The sequence below is a fragment of the Peromyscus leucopus genome, chromosome 4, assembly GCF_004664715.2.
Source record: "Peromyscus leucopus breed LL Stock chromosome 4, UCI_PerLeu_2.1, whole genome shotgun sequence".
In the NCBI taxonomy this organism is placed as follows: Eukaryota; Metazoa; Chordata; class Mammalia; order Rodentia; family Cricetidae; genus Peromyscus; species Peromyscus leucopus.
In genome coordinates this window covers 31,301,605-31,319,688 of record NC_051066.1, presented here as the reverse complement: position 1 = coordinate 31,319,688, position 18,084 = coordinate 31,301,605, and positions in this window count along the sequence as shown.

Sequence of the window (18,084 nt, the reverse complement as noted above, 5' to 3'; positions counted from 1 at the left end):
TACCTAACCTACCCACCTCATCTACACAGAATCCTAGACCTTCCACTCTGGACAACTGGGGCCTTACCTGCTCTCCTAAATCATATAGAGCCTTTTCCTTCCAGGAGGGAGCCATGCGTTTAGATCCTTTACTGTATGTACTTCAGTGGGGCCTTCCACCTCCATTTGCTAAATGTAAAATACAGTCTAGAATACAGCCATCCACAACCTCCCATTGTCACAAATGCCGTCCACCTGGATCAGAAACCTCTCAAACTTCAGTCTCCACAAATTAATTACTCATTCACTCAGATCTCAGGGTAAATCCTTTTGTCCTAGAAGGTAGTTTTATTTTGCCATGCAGCTTCTTGATAGGGCTGCCAGTGGTAAAGGATGTTTGCATATCTTGTTAGCCATCCATATATAATCACTCACCTCACAAGCTGGTGCCAAGAAAGGAACTGACTACATAAGATGCAAAAAGCCCTTTTCCCCTTCATTAACATGACTAGGCTTTAAAACTGTGTCTCCAGCTCTGTTGCTAGAGAGCAAACAGCTGGTAGAGGGACTATAACAAGGGAAAGATTTAAAGAAAGCTGCGATTTTTACAGCTCTTCTAACAAGTGTGTGATGCAGCCAATCTGGAAGCACAGGAAAAGAAAAACTGAAAGTGTATGAAATCCAACTTTGTGTGTAGGAGTTCTCCTCTTCAGCGATATGCCCAAGCTTTCTCCCCAGATGCACGGTGGCAATAGTAAAAGTAGGTTAGGTTGGGTTTACTAAGATAATGTATTGACATGCTAATTAATTCTCTCAACAACCACAGAAGGGATGTGTGTGTGCGTGTATGTGTACGTGTGCGTGTGCGTGTGTGTGTGCGTGTGCGTGTGCGTGTGTGTGTGTGTGTGTGTGTGTGTGTATTTGATAGAAGGAAACATGGTTACAGATACTTTAAGAAAGTTATTAAAGGTCACAGCCAACTAAATGACAGGATATATATAGTATTATAAACTATATGTATACTTGAAGTTGCTAAGAGAGCAGATTTTTAAACACCATATTTACTTTGTATACAAAGAATTGTTATTTGTTGATTATACCTCAATATACACAGAAAAAAATCAAAGTTTTTAAATTTAAAAAATAACAAAGTAAGAATTATAAACTCAAGTCATCTGAGTTAGGTGGTCTTAATTCAAATAAGTCAATAACTTAATCTGGGGTGGTAGTACATCTTTGATACCAGCACTTGGGAAGCAGAGGCATGAATATTACTGTGAGCTGAGGCCACTATGGAAAGTTCCTGTGCAGCCAAGGTTCCATAGTGAGACTCTTATACTTTCTTTTGGGCCACCAACTCACTCCCAAATCATGACATGGAGACTTACTATTAGTTGTGAATGCTCAGCCTTAGCTCAGGCTCATTTCTTTCTAGCTCTTATAACTTAGCCTGTTTCTCTTCCTCTACGCTTTGCCTCATGACTTTATTTATTTGTTTGTTTGTTTGTTTGTTTATGTCTTCCTTTCAATGTTTCTCACCTCTGGCTGGCTTCTGGCCCCACATGTGTCCCTGTCTTTCTCCCTCATTCTTTCCTTCTTCTTCTCTCCCAAGCCAAGATTTCTTTTCCTACTTATTCTTTCTGCCTTCCATCCTCTCCCTATCTCTCTCCTGCCTAGCTACTGAAGGTTAAGCTTTTTATTAGACCAATCAGGTTCCTTAGGCAGGCAATGTGAAACAAATGCAACACATCTTTAGGTAACTAAACAGATACAGCATAAACAAGTGTAATGTATCTTTGCATTGTTAACAAAGGTAGCAGAAACAAATGTAATACACCTTTACACAGTTAAAGTAATATTCCTCAGCATAAGTAAATGTAACACATCTTTACATAGTTAAATTTTCCACAACAGACTCTGTCTCAAAAAATAAATAAATAAAACACAAAGATGTCAAAGTTAGGTAAAAATGTAGAAATTAATGCACCAAGTTGTATTTACACTATTAGGAATAGTTGATAGCACAAATTCTAGAAATGTCTTGCCTTAAATGAACAAGTTAAAGTAACATTTGCTTGAAGCCTGTTCTCCTGCCTTTTTCTACTGCATTAAGTATTTGAATGCTATAAGTTGTATTCTAGTCATCTTCACAATGAGAGAGATGTTAAGCGTCTACAAACCACTAAATCCTTGATGGAGTTCTTCTCGTGGTTCAATTCTGGGGAGTCTTAGATTATTCTTGGGAAAGAAATGATGTTCATTACTAGTTAAGATTTGATTTTTCAGCCTGCTGGTAAATTTGACTGTGACACTTAACATCTTAGGTAAGGGGTAGACCAACTAGCTCTTTGGCTTTTTCCCTACTGACCTTGTTGTTTGCAAATTTTCTCCCACAATGACAAGGAAGCAAAATCTCAGCCTGAGCAAAAAGCCATTTCCTAAAACTGGAGCTTTCTCTCTTCCTCCCTCCCTGCTTGGACTTTGTCCTAATCTCTAAAGGACTTTCCAGAAACTATCCCTGAGTCTAGCAAGCCCCAGACTGGTTTTCACTGGGCCCCAGTTCTGAAAAAGATAGAAGCAAAATATTGTGTGAAGTAATCAGGGAAGGACAATTACACAGGGGAATCCATCTACCCAGTAAACAACAACAACAAAGCTTCTGCACAGCAACTTGCTCCACACTACTTGACAGAATTGCTCCTTGCAGGCAGAACACTAGAACTAGATGATGCTGTTGGTAACAAGAGGAAAAGCTGCCATTGTTGTTTCCTTCCCAACTGATGTCAGGCACAGTCTGGTAGAGAGAAAAGGGAGAAGCACAGTGGGTGTCTACCTGCCTTACAAAATGCCTGCTTTTCCCTCTCATTCTCTGAGCTTAGGCAAATCAGGTGGTCACTCCTGAGTTTAAGGGAAAGAAGCAGGGTCCTTCTCAAGGGATGATGCAACATACTTATAATGCCAAACTGGAGTAAAATTGGCCCCCAAAGGACAGTGAACACTTTGAGCAAACCCTCATCATCCCAGAGGTGGTTTTACCTAACAGCAGGACATTGGTGCCTATGGACCAACACCATGCCCAGAACTTTAGCAATTGAATGCGAGCCATGTTTGCTCTGTCATTGTTTCTGGGATCTCAGTACAGCCTGTTTCCATCCCTTCCTTCAATGTCTCACAAAATGCTCTCGTTTCTCTTGCTTTGACAAAAAGCAGCATTGGGAAGGAAAGGATTTATTTGGCTTTTAATTCTAAGTTACAGGCCTTGTTTTGGGAAAGTCAAAGCAGTTAGTTGTTTCGTATCTAAAGTCAGGAACAAAAGAAGAATAAGTATATCCTTGCTTGCTTTCAGGCAGCTTGCTCTCTCTTACACTGCTCAGGGCTGCCCACATAGAGAACAATGCTACCCAAAAGATCTAGGTTTTCCTATACCAATTAAAACTCAAGACAGTTTTGTAGTAGGTAGCTGTTCCAGCTTTGACCTTGAAGCCCCACCTTAGGGAGGCAGCTGGTAACTGCCAAGCCTACCTATGACCTGCCCCTGGGGTGTGGATGAGATGGGAGCCCTTAAGACCCAAGATCCATCTGTGCTGGCCCTCTTGGTTCCTCGTGATCCTGGATGCTGGATGGCAGACCAAGTCAGAGTTCTCCAGAGAACCCCACTGGACTGCACCTCAACTCTCCCAGATTCCATGACCAACCCCTTTACTGGCTGTAAGTTAACCCAAAATAAACCTCCTTTTAACTACGTGGAGTTGCCTCATTAAATTACAGTTTCCCACACTAAATTAACGAGACTCGAAGTGTATATAACTTAACAAACATATATGGCAAGAATTGGTATTCAAAACCTAAGCTGTAAGTCATCACATTAAATTTTACACTTATAGTATCAAATATATTTTATGCACTTATCCACCACCCAACACATACACATAAATATTCATGACATAATTAGAACTAGAGAAACAATTAGCTTTATATTCTCTTTCATATCTCATGTGATGTTTTGTTTGAAAGGTTTTTTAGTGATGTTTATTAAAAAAAAAAAAAAAGACAGTCCAATCCCCGATAGACTTGCTCATAGGCCAACTTGACCTAGACAATTCCTCATAAAGACTCCCTTTAAAGTGATTCTATGTTGTGTCAAATTGATAGTTAAAACTAACCAGCACTCAAGACTACCAAGTAATGATCTCATCTGAGCTTTGGGTCCTAGCCAAGATGATGGGGCTGATGGAACAATTCAGTTCCTTTTTAGCATAGGTCCCCAGCTCCGCAGGAATGTTGAGTCTCTTACCATGAGAGGCTCCTCACACAGAAAGCCCACATTGTGCAGTTTGCTTTTAAAAATCCATCACGAAAACCTCTGAGGCAAACCTGCTGGGAGAGTAGCCTTCTGTAATGTAAAGAAGAATGGGAGTCACGTTTCCTCATCTTTGTTGTTGCCCATGTGTTAGAAGCAAAGCAATAATTCCAACCACATTTTATGGTCAGGTGGTTTATGGAAGGCCACGAACCATAGGATGCCACCTGAGGATCTGTCTGACATATAAGGTATTTCAGTAAATGAGTTGAGGATTTTGGGAGCTTCTAGAGATTATAGCCGCAGTTATCAACCCGTGAGTCGAGACCCCTCTGAGGTTTGAAGGACCCTTTCACATGGTCACATATCAGAGATTTACATTGTGATTCATAACAATGGCAAAATTACAGTTATGAGATAGCAATGAAAATAACTTTATGGTTGGGGTCACCACAACATGAGGAACTGTGTTAAAGGGTCTCAGCATTAGGAAGGTTGAGAACTACTAGATTAGAGTATGCTACAAATATAGTCTCCAAAATCATGACCAGAAATGTTCCATTGTTATAATAATTCTATTAAAACACTGGGATTTTGCTATTCATTTTATTTAACTGTCCTTGTATTTATTTTCTCTGAAGCTGCTGTTCCTCACTTGGTAGGAAAACAATTGAAGGATATGCTTGGACAACCTGAGGTGTAGCTCAGTGGTAGAGAACTTACCTACCATGGGTGATGTCCTGGGATTTGATTCCCAGTCTTACCTTACCCCACCAAAGGGAAAATAAATGGCCATAAGGCTGACAAAAACATCTTTTTTTTCTCTTCTTTTGTTTGTCTCTGCTTGCTTGAATAGGACTGGATTTCTTTGAACCAACCCTAAATATATTCACATTGCAAAGCCTCTTCTTGTGGTGTTGTGAACTGTCATTTAGCATTTCCACATTAGTCACAGACAATGTGAGTCACTGAAATAGCTAATAAATACAACCTATGCAAAGCAGCTCACATTTCTATCAAAGTAAAAGAGAATGCCAGGCTCTGGGTTTCTACAATTAGTGCATATTATGTGTTTGTAAGCCAAGCATCCCGAATGAAAGCGGTTGCCAGAGAACAGACTGAATGAAAATGTTTGCTTACCAAAAAGATACTTTTAAATGTTAATTATGACCAATTTGCTTCTTCATAAGACTAAAATAATGCTGCAAGACTTTCAAACACAAGTTGGCAAAAATAAATATGGCTGTTTGTAACAGTTTATGGTATATGTGTTTCAAGGAGTATTTTGACTTAAGGAGTAAAGGAATAAATCAATTTTAAAGGAAAACAAATATTCATCAAGTGAAGACTATCCCACTGAAGTACTAATCAAGGAAGTATAAGAGGGGATGTCTGTGCTTTCTTTCCTACAATAATGAAAGATGAAAGAATCCTTGTCGTCCAACATTTTATAATAAAACAATACTATATTTACATACTAAAGTATCATTGTCAATATCAATGACAATATAAATCCTACCTCAAAGGCTGTATGTTGTTATTGTCCATAAGGCAGCTTAATAATCTAAATGAAAACACAAAAGGAATTACACTGATCTTACAAGCAGGTCAGACAACATCCATGTTACCTCATCACCAAGCACATAATCAAATATGTCTTTTTAAACTCACATATGTCACAGCTCAAAGGGTTTGAAAGTGCTACATGGAACACAATGTAGAGAAACGCGCTCCTGGGAGTCAAAATAAAGGACAACATTAGCAAGCAATTTGGCAGTGTCCATCACAAAATTAAAATACACAAAACAAGGGGTTGTTAAAAAAAATGAGCACAAAGTTCTATTATGCAAAACGACTAAGTTCTGAGACCTACTGTACAGTAGAGCAGCTATAATAGACAGCATGGTATTGTGCATTTTAAAATACAATGAGAATCAATCTTACATTGTTGTCTGAGCAAACACCTACAAAAGAACACAGGGAAATTTGGGGTGATAGATCTGCATAATGCTTTGTTAGGGTGGTTGATGGACACAGGTGTGTGCATATACCCAAATGCACCCAAATGTGTACATTAACTGTATATGAGTCCTCATATGTCAATTACACTTCAAAAGAGCTAATTTAATTAAGATATAAATCAACACAGACCTAGTATTTCTGCATATATGTGTACATTCACATTACTATAAGGACATTTTCTAAAATCTTCACAAAATTTCACAGAAACTATAATATTTACTATATTTGTATATTACTGATTATAAGATGAAAAAGCCAACACACAGATGTGTGTATCCAATGCTCCCACCTGCATAAACTGGTACTTAGGTGTGTTTTTGGATACTCTCCTCTCTGGAAGGACAAACAAGAGCCTCTTAGACATGGTTATCTCTAGATAGGAAAGGGGGAATGGTGTTGCATGAATCCTAATTGGTCTTATAATAAAAACCCAGAGCCAGATATTGGGATAAATGCTGAAAGATCAGAGGAAACAAGCCACAGCCACTTTTCACCCCTCCAACTCCTCAGTCAAAAGGGGAAGATCCTGTCTCCAGGAATCCTCAGACTGAATGCCCCTGAGTCCTAAACCAAAAGGACTGAGCTCCTGACTCCTCCCTCCTTATATGCCTTTCTCCACACAGCCATATCACTTGCTGTCTCCACCTTCCTAGTGCTGGGATTAAGAGCATGAGCCATCACCACCTACCTGGCTCTGTTTCTCTTTTAGCCAGGATTAATCTTGTGTAGTCTAGGGTGGCCTTGAACTCACAGAGATTCAGATGGATCTCTACCTCCCAAGTGCTAGGATTAAAGATGTATGCCACTGTTGCCTGGCCTCTGTGTTTAATCGAGTGGCTGGCTCTGTCCTCTGATTGTCAGGCAAATTTTATTTGTTAGAGTACAAACAAATTATCACCACAGAATAGAGACACACAAGTGACTTTTTCACCATGACAACCTTAGGTACTGTCTGAAATTTTTACCATTTCATTTTTTATTGAAAAAGAAGTAGTAAATATAAATAAAAATAAAAATAAACTTTTGTGTCATATAATACAAATAAAATTAATACACATAAAAAATTAAGCTGATTTTGTCTGAATCTGTCAGATACCCTGAAAGTCATACTTTAATTATAATTATGGAATTGCTTTGGCTTCTCAGCCTGACCGCACTTTAAATAATGTCCTTAGGATACAAAGTAAATGGTGGAACAGTTGCTACTCAGAATGTTAATTGCTTGGTCTGGCATTCTTAGTGGTAATGATGCTTTGGAGGTTTCTTCCAGTGTACAGTGTCCTGAAGAAAATAAGCTGCTAGGCTCAGGGTTGACCTCTAGGTGAAAACCCTGAGTTGCTCAAGTTGAAAGCAGATAGAGATGGATACAAGGTCTGAATAACATTTTGTTGTTGGCAGTCAGAAGTCACTTAACAGGGATGAATTCAAACTATGATGAGAGACACATCCTTTTCCGGAGTCCAGCCCTGTAAATGGAGTTCTCACCCCTCATCAGGGAAACTTCTCTCTGAAACTGACAGAAACCATTGCACAAAACCACAACCAATCAAACCAGCCCCAACTGATACATCTGCTGCACAGCTCTTTCATCTAAGGTTCAGCATTGCAGAAGAGGGGATGTAAACATTTCAGAGCCAGAGGAAGAGGAAGTTTGTTGTGAGGTTGTGTCTTCTAGTAATGTCAGAAGCTATACCAATAAAGTCTCACCAACATGGCTGCCTAAACATGACCTGCATAAGGAAGACAGCAACAGACATGCTAACATGGAAGGGGGAAAGCTCCTGAGGCCTCAGCCCTGACAAAGAACTGCGGGCAACAAGGGACTGTTAAAACTGGGAAAAACAGTCCATTCCGGGGAGAGCACACCAACTGGTCACCTAACACCAAATGGTCAGCTTTGGAAAAAAACATATATACATAACATTATATGGGTGGAGCAGATCCTATTTATATACCTAAGAATATATAAGTGTATTATAAAATGTATAATATATTTTATATAAATATAGTATAAATAAATTATATGTATATATATATATATCACAATTTAAAAAAAAAAAAGAAGCCATGATATTGAAAGACAGTAGGAGTTGGACATGGAAGAGTTTGGAGGGAGGGAAGGGGAGGGGAAATTATAGGATTACAATATATTCTCAAAAGATTAAGAACACATGATTCTAGATGCTGCCCTGCTTCTCTACGCCCAACAAGTGCAGTAGCTGCAAATCAGGAATCCCAGCACTCAAATGTCCAGAATGAGCCAAAACCCACCCCAAATTGCCTCACACCTCCTCCTAGTTAGGTTATTTATCTACTGGAAAATCAGATTCAGACTACCCCCTGGTGGTAGTTACAAAAGATATTTCTTTGTATATCATTGTGGGCCTTGAACAAACAAAAGGTTTATTATGAACACAGTCAAATTTCCCAGGGGTTATAAGTAGTCCATTTTGAATCCTGGCCAAGCATTGATCTCGGAATGGCAGCAAGAATGAGGCTTGCATGGAGAAGACAATAATTGGTATGAGTTTCTATTTTTGATAGAACTATCCCTGCAGACGAATCCTTTTTGTTTCACTTCCATTTAAAGACCAAAATACTATTCTATTCAGTGCTACCTGGCCCAGCATGTTAGCTGCAACTGACTTTGTGGATTGATGTCATTCCTCATACTCAAAGTCACCAAAACCATAGAGCATTGCTTCGCTTTCTAAATCCCATAAGTCCTTTTTTTTTTTTTTTTTGCTTTTTCGAGACAGGGTTTCTCTGTGTAGCTTTGCACCTTTCCTGGATCTTGCTCTGTAGACCAGGCTGGCCACAAACTCACAAAGATCCACTTAGCTCTGCCTCCGGAGTGCTGGGATTAAAGGCGTGTGCCACCACTGCCCGGTATCCCATAAGTCTTTAGGACGAATTTGAACCTCGTGGTCAGAGGTTCTCATATGTTCTCATATTCTCACTAGACATAATGGTTTTCTGAATTTGGGGCACCAGCTATGGAGTCTGAGGTTTCACCTGGAATATAAATTTTAAAGTTCTTGGCAGTAAAGATAGCTTGGTGGACAAGGATGCTTGCTGTGTATCCCTGAAGACCTGAGTATGAATCCCAGCATCCAAGTAAAGAGCTGGGCATGGCTGTGTATGCTTCAGAGACAGGTAGATCCTGGGATCCCACCGGCTAGTGAGCTTAGCTGAAATGTAGAGCTTCAGGTTCTATAGAGAGACCATGTCTCAAAAGAATAAAACAGAGATCAATAGAGGAAGACCGCTGCATGAGTGTGTACATGTACATATTTATTGTGTTTTCACCACACCTGGACACATTACACACACTTTTTTATTAACTTCTATGAACTTCTAAGTAGTATCTGCTGATAGCAAGTTGTGTAAATCGATTCTTCTGAGTGTTCAACTGTCTGTTCAGTTTTGTGTGTTTGTGGTGAAAAGGTAACTCTAAGGGGCTGACTTCTTGAAGCTACCTTTTACATCCAAGGTCAGAGTGAGAAATGTGTTTTATGATCATCAAGAAGCTCCATAGAGTGAGGAAACAGAAAAGGAGGCATCTGTAGTTATGATAGTAAAGCTTTCTGTCACTGTGACAAAACCTGAGATGACCAAGTTATAACCGGAAAAAGCTTTATTCTGGAGGTGTGGCAGACCATTGCAGACCATACCCTGGAGGTGTGCTGGATTTAAGATCGAGACTGCAGCACCTGTGTTTACAGGATCTGAGGTAAGCTTCTCAGACCCTCCTCCTCATGCCTGTGTTTCTGCTCCTGCTCCTCCCTCCTTTTAAAAACAAAGAATTAAAATTTAATTGTGATTTTATTACCAAATAGATTAAACTAGTCTTAAGCAAAAGATAGGAATCTTGATGAGTATTCACACACATTCAAACACTGTCATTTAAAACTGACCCAAGATAAAGAAATTCCTCTTTGGATGTATTTAAATGGCTAAAATGTAGCTGGCACCAGCCAGCCACATTGTGAATTTAGGATGCTCTGATTGATTGACAGAGGCTGAAGTCTCTCTATGAGGTCCTGGGATGGGAGGCCCTGCCCTCATCACTGCTCAGCAAGACAGGTACATTCTACTTTCAGATTACATATCACTAAACAAATCACCACCAATCAATCTTAGCATCTGTCCAACCAATCACCAGCTCATGGAGACTGAAAACCGCCTTCTCCAATAATTCCTTCCATCTTTTTAGAGAGTTAAGCACCACAAACAGTCCCTACCTAGGAGCTGAAATAATAGATGAAATTAATTGATGCTTGCAAAGACTCAAGGTCACCAGCCATTCGAGGTAAAAGTGGAAACTGACAAGTCTTATAGGATTTATAACCCCTGTAACATCTGAATCCAGTCCTCTCTAACCTCCTTGGCTGATTTCTTCTCTCTTTTTTGGCTACAGCCTCTTGCCTTACCGATGATCTTACACAGCAGGCACATATTTTTAAATGACCTAAGATAAAGAAATGGCCCTATGACAAACATCTGCGCTTGTTTTCTCCTTTTGAAAAACCTTTTCCCAATATTATTGTCTCATGGTTACTCTCATTCTTTAAATCAGACTCAAACATCACTGTATTATCACTGTCTTATTTAGGATGCCTCCCCAAGCTCAATCATGATTTTAATGTACATTTCACATTGCTGTTTCTTACATACTTTCAATAATATAATATATATTAATTACGTTTATATGTTTCTCTTGCCTTAGAATATTTACAAAGGCTGGGAATTCAGCATGTTTTTGTTTATTTTACTCATGGGACATTATATAGATAAATATTCAGTAAGTTCAGTGCTGCTAATAAAGGGAACAATTAAGGCATCAACATGTTTGGGTAAATCTGTTCTTTTACTGTGCAGCATACAAATAAGCCTAGGTCAAAGAGCCAGAGCATAGGACAGAGGTAGCACTTGTGTGTAGGTCACCAGGACTGAACAAAGACAGAGAGTTAATACAGCAGAATCTGCTGACATTATCAGTAGAAATTGTCAGACTATCTGGCAGAGACTTGGTTCCAACAGGTATTTAAATGTTATTTACTGTCGAATATCTCTAGTCTATCTGCTAATCTAGCCATACTTGCCATGCAGACGTTACCTCTGATTTAAATCTCCCATTTTCCATTTCTTCTTGACATGGAAAGGCAAAGTCTGAAGGTGAGTCCAAACAACCCAATGACTAGAAATATGGTTCCCCTCATTCTTACTGGAACAATCAACACAGGTAGAGTGTGGTGAATGAATACCTGTGATCCCAATACCTGAGCAGAGGAGACAGGTGAAGAGTTCAAGGACAGTCTCAGCTACAGTACTTGGCTGCCTCAAAATACACGGGTAAAAAATATTTAAGGGCAACATCTGAATGAATGAGAAGAGCTTCATAGTCACTCCGATCTACTCCCTAAGAATCATCCACATTTCTTTTTCAATGCCTGCAGTCCTATGGCAGTTCCCTCCAGACTGAAATATTCCCTCCAGGATGGAGCATTCGTGATGGAGGGGTGGGAATCATAAGCCTCAGAAGGTCAAAGGTCACATGTCTGGGAGAACAGAAACTTGGAAGATTTCTGAGGACCCACCAAGAACTACAAAAAGGTGTGAACAACTGCTTGAGGAGGAGTCTCTGACCTGCCCAACCGCAAAGGGAGAGATTTTTGAACTATCAGACTGTCTGGAGGGAACTCCAGATTTCCAGCTTTTGTGAGTCTTCACTCAAGTTGAAGTGGGATTTTTAGCGATACAGCTACTTATGAGTTATTTCTGTTCTTTGTAAATAACCCCTCACTCCTACTCCTGTTAATAGCTGCAATAAAACTTACTGGTTCAGCAAGTTGGACATTGGTATAATTGTTACTTCAGTCTTCCATCATCTGCTATTAAATTTGACATGGAGTGTTCAGTAAAAACATCCATTGTTTCAAATGCCATGCTGACCTGTTTTTAAATGGCTCATTGAAGCAACCTCAGATGAAGCAACCAAGAGGACAGAGAGCACTATTTTCATAAATATCTCATGTTCTGAACCTGTGAATTTTCCTCATGATGCAGTTATCAAGTTATAGGTCATTGAAGTAGCACAGCAGTTTACAATTCATTTTAATTCCCATCATCCCATTAGGTATAAATTAGAAAACAAATTTGCATCTGTTTCTCATCCCGAATTCTCCCTTGAATTACAGAATTTTCTTTTCACATGGTTGACTACTAGGAACATACTAATTTTGGGGGGATAGGCATGACTATTTACGGGTGACATTCTGTCACTAAGGCATGATTTTTCATTTATTCACTATAAACTACTTAAAACTAAAAACAAAATCAACTACAACTTCACTAATTAAACAGTTATTTAAAATAACTGAGTACTGTACAGTTGTAGAGACTTTTATAGTAACATGAATAAAAAACAATAAACTCTTTAAGCAGTGTTTCATAGGAAACATGTTAAAACATTGAGCTGGAGAGATTTCAGTGGTTAAGAGCACCTACTACTTTTGCAGAAGACCTGAGTTCAGTTCTCAGCATCCAACTGTCAGCTCAAAACCAGCTATAACTCTAGTTCCAAGGGATTTAATTCCTTATTCTGGCTTATGAGGGTTCTCCTACAAGCACATGGTACACACAAATTCATGCATGCACACACATATATACATAAATTTAAAAAATTCACTTTTTGAAAAGAAAACATACTAAAATTTGTTATTTTAATATATTGTTAATAAAAATCTAACAGTGCTGGGCGGTGGTGGCACACTCCTTTAATCCCAGCACTCGGGAGGCAGAGCCAGGCAGATCTCTGTGAGTTCAAAGCCAGCCTGGGCTACCAAGTGAATTCCAGGAAAGGCACAAAGCTACACAGGGAAACCCTGTCTCAAAAAAACTAAATAAATAAATAAATAAATAAATAAATAAATAAATAAAACTCTAACAACACTTAGACTTGCATAAAATTAGTCCAACAAAGAAGTGACATTAATCACTTGAGTTAGGAAAAACTAATTTGTACATGAATGTTATAAAGAAGAGAGTTAAGATTTGTTAGTAAAATCAAACTATTTATAAAATTATCACCAATATCAGCAACCACACAGACTTTCCTTATTTTCCTTTCTCAACATAGTCTTAGCTATTTTCATGAACTCTCTCTCCTGTAGTGCTTAACCATCAAGTAGCATAAAAGCCTCACTGGAGACCTAATGATTGCAGTGAATTTCTGTTTTCACTCAAAAAAAAAAAAAACCCCACCATACTTAACATACCAGATCAGCTAAACCAAAAACATGCTATGCCTCTCTTTTTAGTGTTGTCTGTATCCTTTATGATAGGTTTTGATTCTCTTAAAAATATGTACCATGAATGTCTGTTTCATAGGAAACAAATTTACTTCTATTTTTTTTAAAGTTTTCACATAGTGAAGAAGCTCTTTCTATAAATGTATAATGATACAAGAAACCAAGTAAATTATACTTGAAGTCTGTGGTTTCTGAACCCAGACACCAATGTGATTCATCAGGTCAACTGTAGTCCACAAGTTTCTTAAGATCATTTTTTAAATTGTACTATAACATGGTGATTCTGAAAGCACTTGAAGACTAAAAATGTTTAAATTGAAACAGTCAATTTCCAGACAGAAATTAATACATTTTAAGTCAGAAAAATGTAATTAGATAACTCCGCACAGCATTCAGCCGCACAAAGCCCTTTGCACACTAGTTTGTTCAGAGCTTAGTCAAGAGGATGGAATGGATGCTTGATTCCAGAAAGAGCTGCCAAAAATGGCATGAAGCACGTGCAAAGATACAGCTTCGAAATTTCAGTTTTATCACCTCCCCAAATCCTGTGCTAAATACATGTGGCATGCTGAGTTTATCATTGCCAATGCTCAAATGCAATTAAAATTTCAAAAAGATTATTAAAGGACAGACAACTTCTATTTGAAATAAGGTGTGTGATTGTTGATAAGGTGGAGCTAACAGTTTAAAAAAAACAACAGTAGCCACAGCTCCTGTCTGAGCTTTCAGGGAAACAAATGCATGAAAAACATTTCTTCATCAAATGCCTGTCTCCATTTCTTTCTTATTTAACTTTAAAAGTTGCATCTTCGTCCTGTAGAGTTCACTGAGAAGCCCCGTCACTTCCAACTCTTGTGGAATGAAACAGACACTTCACAAAACTCCAAGAATAGTGTGTCCTATTTAAGAAACACCAGCTGGAACAGTTAATGCCGTACCTCGCCTCGCCTCATCTGCACTGACAATGCAACACAGCTCTTACTTTCTATCAAGACCAGAAAAGTCTTTACCTCCACGCAACAGAAAAGCAGTCACTAAATCTTTATCCTCTAGCACAGCTGCATCCTGCCCAGAGCCCTGACCTAGGATTAGTTCCTAAAACAGTGGTGTAATAGAGATTGATAACTATGAGAGAGATGCATTTTGAGAAAGGATTTAGGAAATGGTGTTAGGACTCTCTCTAGATTTCAAAGATAAGTAAGTTATCTATCTACCTAGAGAAGGAAGAAGTGGAACAAAGAAACAACTCAGAGTTGCTATCATTGGGCTTCCTGATAGCAACAATCACATAAGAGGGAAATGAAAAGTCAAACATTTATTGTTTGCCAAAAATCACCTTCTTTCTCCTTCTAATTATTTATGTGTAAGAATAAAGCATAAAACATGGAGTATACTGTATTAATAGCTAACATTTAAAATATAGCATGATGTAGTGGGTGAGATGAATTAGCTGGAACAAGATAGGGTATGCTAGGCTAACAAGTTCCATGGGCTTAAGGAAACAAAGGTTAATGTTTTGCTCATATGATAAACAGATGTATTGAAGAACCTTGCTTCTGGTCCTCCTGAGCTGTGATTCAGACAGAGTTCTTTCATACTGAAACAACAACAGCCTAAAAACATGCCAGCTTTGCAGTCCCAGTGAGAGAAGGGAAAGTGAGGATGAGAAGTGTTGGTTATCAATGGCTTTAGCCCAGATTTCACATGTGATTTCAGTTCCCAATGCACCACTCACATCTCCCATGGTAGAAAAAACTAGATGTGCAATCTTTCTGATGCTCCCAAAAAGAAAGTGAGCTGAAAAACAAAACAAAACAAAAACTTGCTCTGCCACAGGCAACATGGGCTTTCATCTCCGCAGAGTATCTGGACCAAAGTAAATGTTAGTATACAGTAACTCTAGTAACTACTATTTAAATAGCACATGGTTATCATGTTTTGCCCTAAGACTAATACAGCTTTCAAGTTCACAAAGATCAGATCCTAAGTCTGACTTTTAAAATCATCTTGTGTAGGTCTGAGTTTGTGCAAGGTCAAAAGTAATGCTCCAGATCAAATTCTCTACATGCACAGATCTGTCTTGAATTTATCACAACAGTTTTCTCTGCTTTCTAAGGAATGTTTCAACTGCAAACTGGTTATTAATCCTCCAATACCAAATGGACAGCACTGAAACCATATTCACAGTAGCACTAGACAGACCGAGTATGTAGTACTCATGGATTTAGAAATATGTATGTGTATACATATACATGCACATACCCATACACATACAAATATGTAACATGTACGTGTATGCATGCAACAACAATTAACAAAAAAAGAGGCCATGGATTTGAAAGAGAGCAAGGAATATATGGGAGTTTTGGAGAGAGGAAAGGGAAGGGAAAGATGATGTAATTATATTATAATCTCAAAAAAATAAAAGAATTTTTTTCCAAAAAGCTGACCTCCAGTGTTTGCTTATAGAGTTTCCTTTCTGCGTGTTTTCTCTTATTTTTGTTTTATAAGCACAGTATTGAAAGCATTTGAAATAATATTCTGTTGGGCAAATATTTCTTTCTAAAGGCTTACCTATTTTTATAAAAACTAATTTGAAAAAATTCAGAATGTCCAGCTGTTTCAATAAGCAATGGCATCTAGTTGACAGCCCAGTTATTTGACCCCCTTCTGACTTCCACACCTCACTAAAGAGCTTGGTTTTCCACGTGGAAAATGAATAGACTGTGCACAGTGAGCATTGCTGGATGTAGACGCAGAACTGACTGAGCTCTGCCTTCCATCGTCCAAATTTCTTTCTTGAAACAACTAAATAAGAGCCTTGCCAAAAAAAAAAAAAAAAGAGAGAGAGAATGCTTGTATTGCTTTTTTTGTTTTATTGTGCCTTTAAGATTTGTTTCTCACAACAAAGATCTGTCAACACAATCATTCAGGTGGCAAGAGAGACAGCAGCTGCCACCTAACTAGAAGCACAATATTGCTCCTGAAATGCATGTCTTCCTGAAGGGCTTGGATTAACTGAAGACAGATACTTTCTCTCAGGTGCTTCGTTAGAAATCACTTCTGGTGGTACCACGGGTGCTGCAAAGAAGCATTTGGCACCCACAAAGGAGTTATTAAATGATGAAATATGAAGCATTCTGGCTGCTTCTGACTTATCTTTGCTGGTTTTCTTAATGAGTTTTTAAAAGGAAAGCAGCAGCCTTTCTATTAGCATTCCCCGAAATGAGCGTTTGCATATATCAATCTTAATCAAGACAAACTCGAAATATTATCTTAGAAAACAGAAATGTATATGCTAGATGTAGCTTTTCCTGTACATTCAGTTCATGCTGTTTTACCTTAGCTCAAAGCCACTTCTGACTCCACCATGTTTGGCACCCCTAGAGCTACCTGGGCCCCAAAAGATTTGCCGAATCACTGAGCTCCCAGCTACTACGGCCCCTGTCTCACCCCTTCTCGGTCACATTTTGTTTCCTCTAGAAAAGGGGTTCAACATATGCTGCAGGCTTTCTGATACAAGACGGTGAGGATATCAAGGAACCGATTTTCCACGGAACAGGGGCAATGAGACAATACCGCGCTTTCCAGTAAATCCATCACATTAGCAGCCAGAGTTCTGCAGTCATTTTGCTTTCGGATTTTGTCTTACAGACGCTGGCTTAGCTGTGTCCCTGCAGACACCTCTACATGCAGCCCCTAGCAACTGAAATGATTTGAAGTTTCAGAGAAAATTTGAGGACCCTCTCTCGCGGTTCTTCAGATCTTGGCAGTTCCCAGCAACTGTTGGTTCTCCTCTTCTCTGTTTGACCTTTGTACTCATTTGAATGAGAGAGAAACAAGATTTAAATTGAAAGGCATCAACTTTGCTATACGGCACTTGCTTAAAAGGCACGTTGAAGAAGAGTTTGAGTCCTGAACAAATTTTGTGTTTGTTATACCCCTGCCTCCTCTAAGCATGAACATTGGCAGCCAGTTCTGACCACATTCTAACTGTCAGGTCACTTGCTCATGGACAGGTTCCATCAGGATCAGACCCTAGAACCCAAGGTCGTAAACACCGCAGGGAGGAACCAGATTCATTTTGTACCAAGTATCCCTTATGACACAGAAGGTCAGGAGGGTCTGTGTAGAGACCTTTCTAGGGCAACTCCTTTTTCCTCTCTGGATCTGTTTCTCATCTCCAAAATGAGGCATTACCCATCTGTTCTTCAGAGTAGGGCAGGTATAACCAATGGTTTTGTGTTTTATATTCAGCTGTCTTGCTGTTTGAATGAAGTTGAAATAGTACAGAAAAAAGAAGGGAGGGTATCACTAAGTTCACTATAGATTTAAGATGAAAAACAAAATTAGTTGATAAAAGCACATAAAAAAAAAACCTCCAGGGGAGACCCTGTTCACTGTGCTATAATTCACACTAACAAATAGCGAGAAGTCTCTGAGAGCAAGAGTTCTCCAAGTCCACATGAC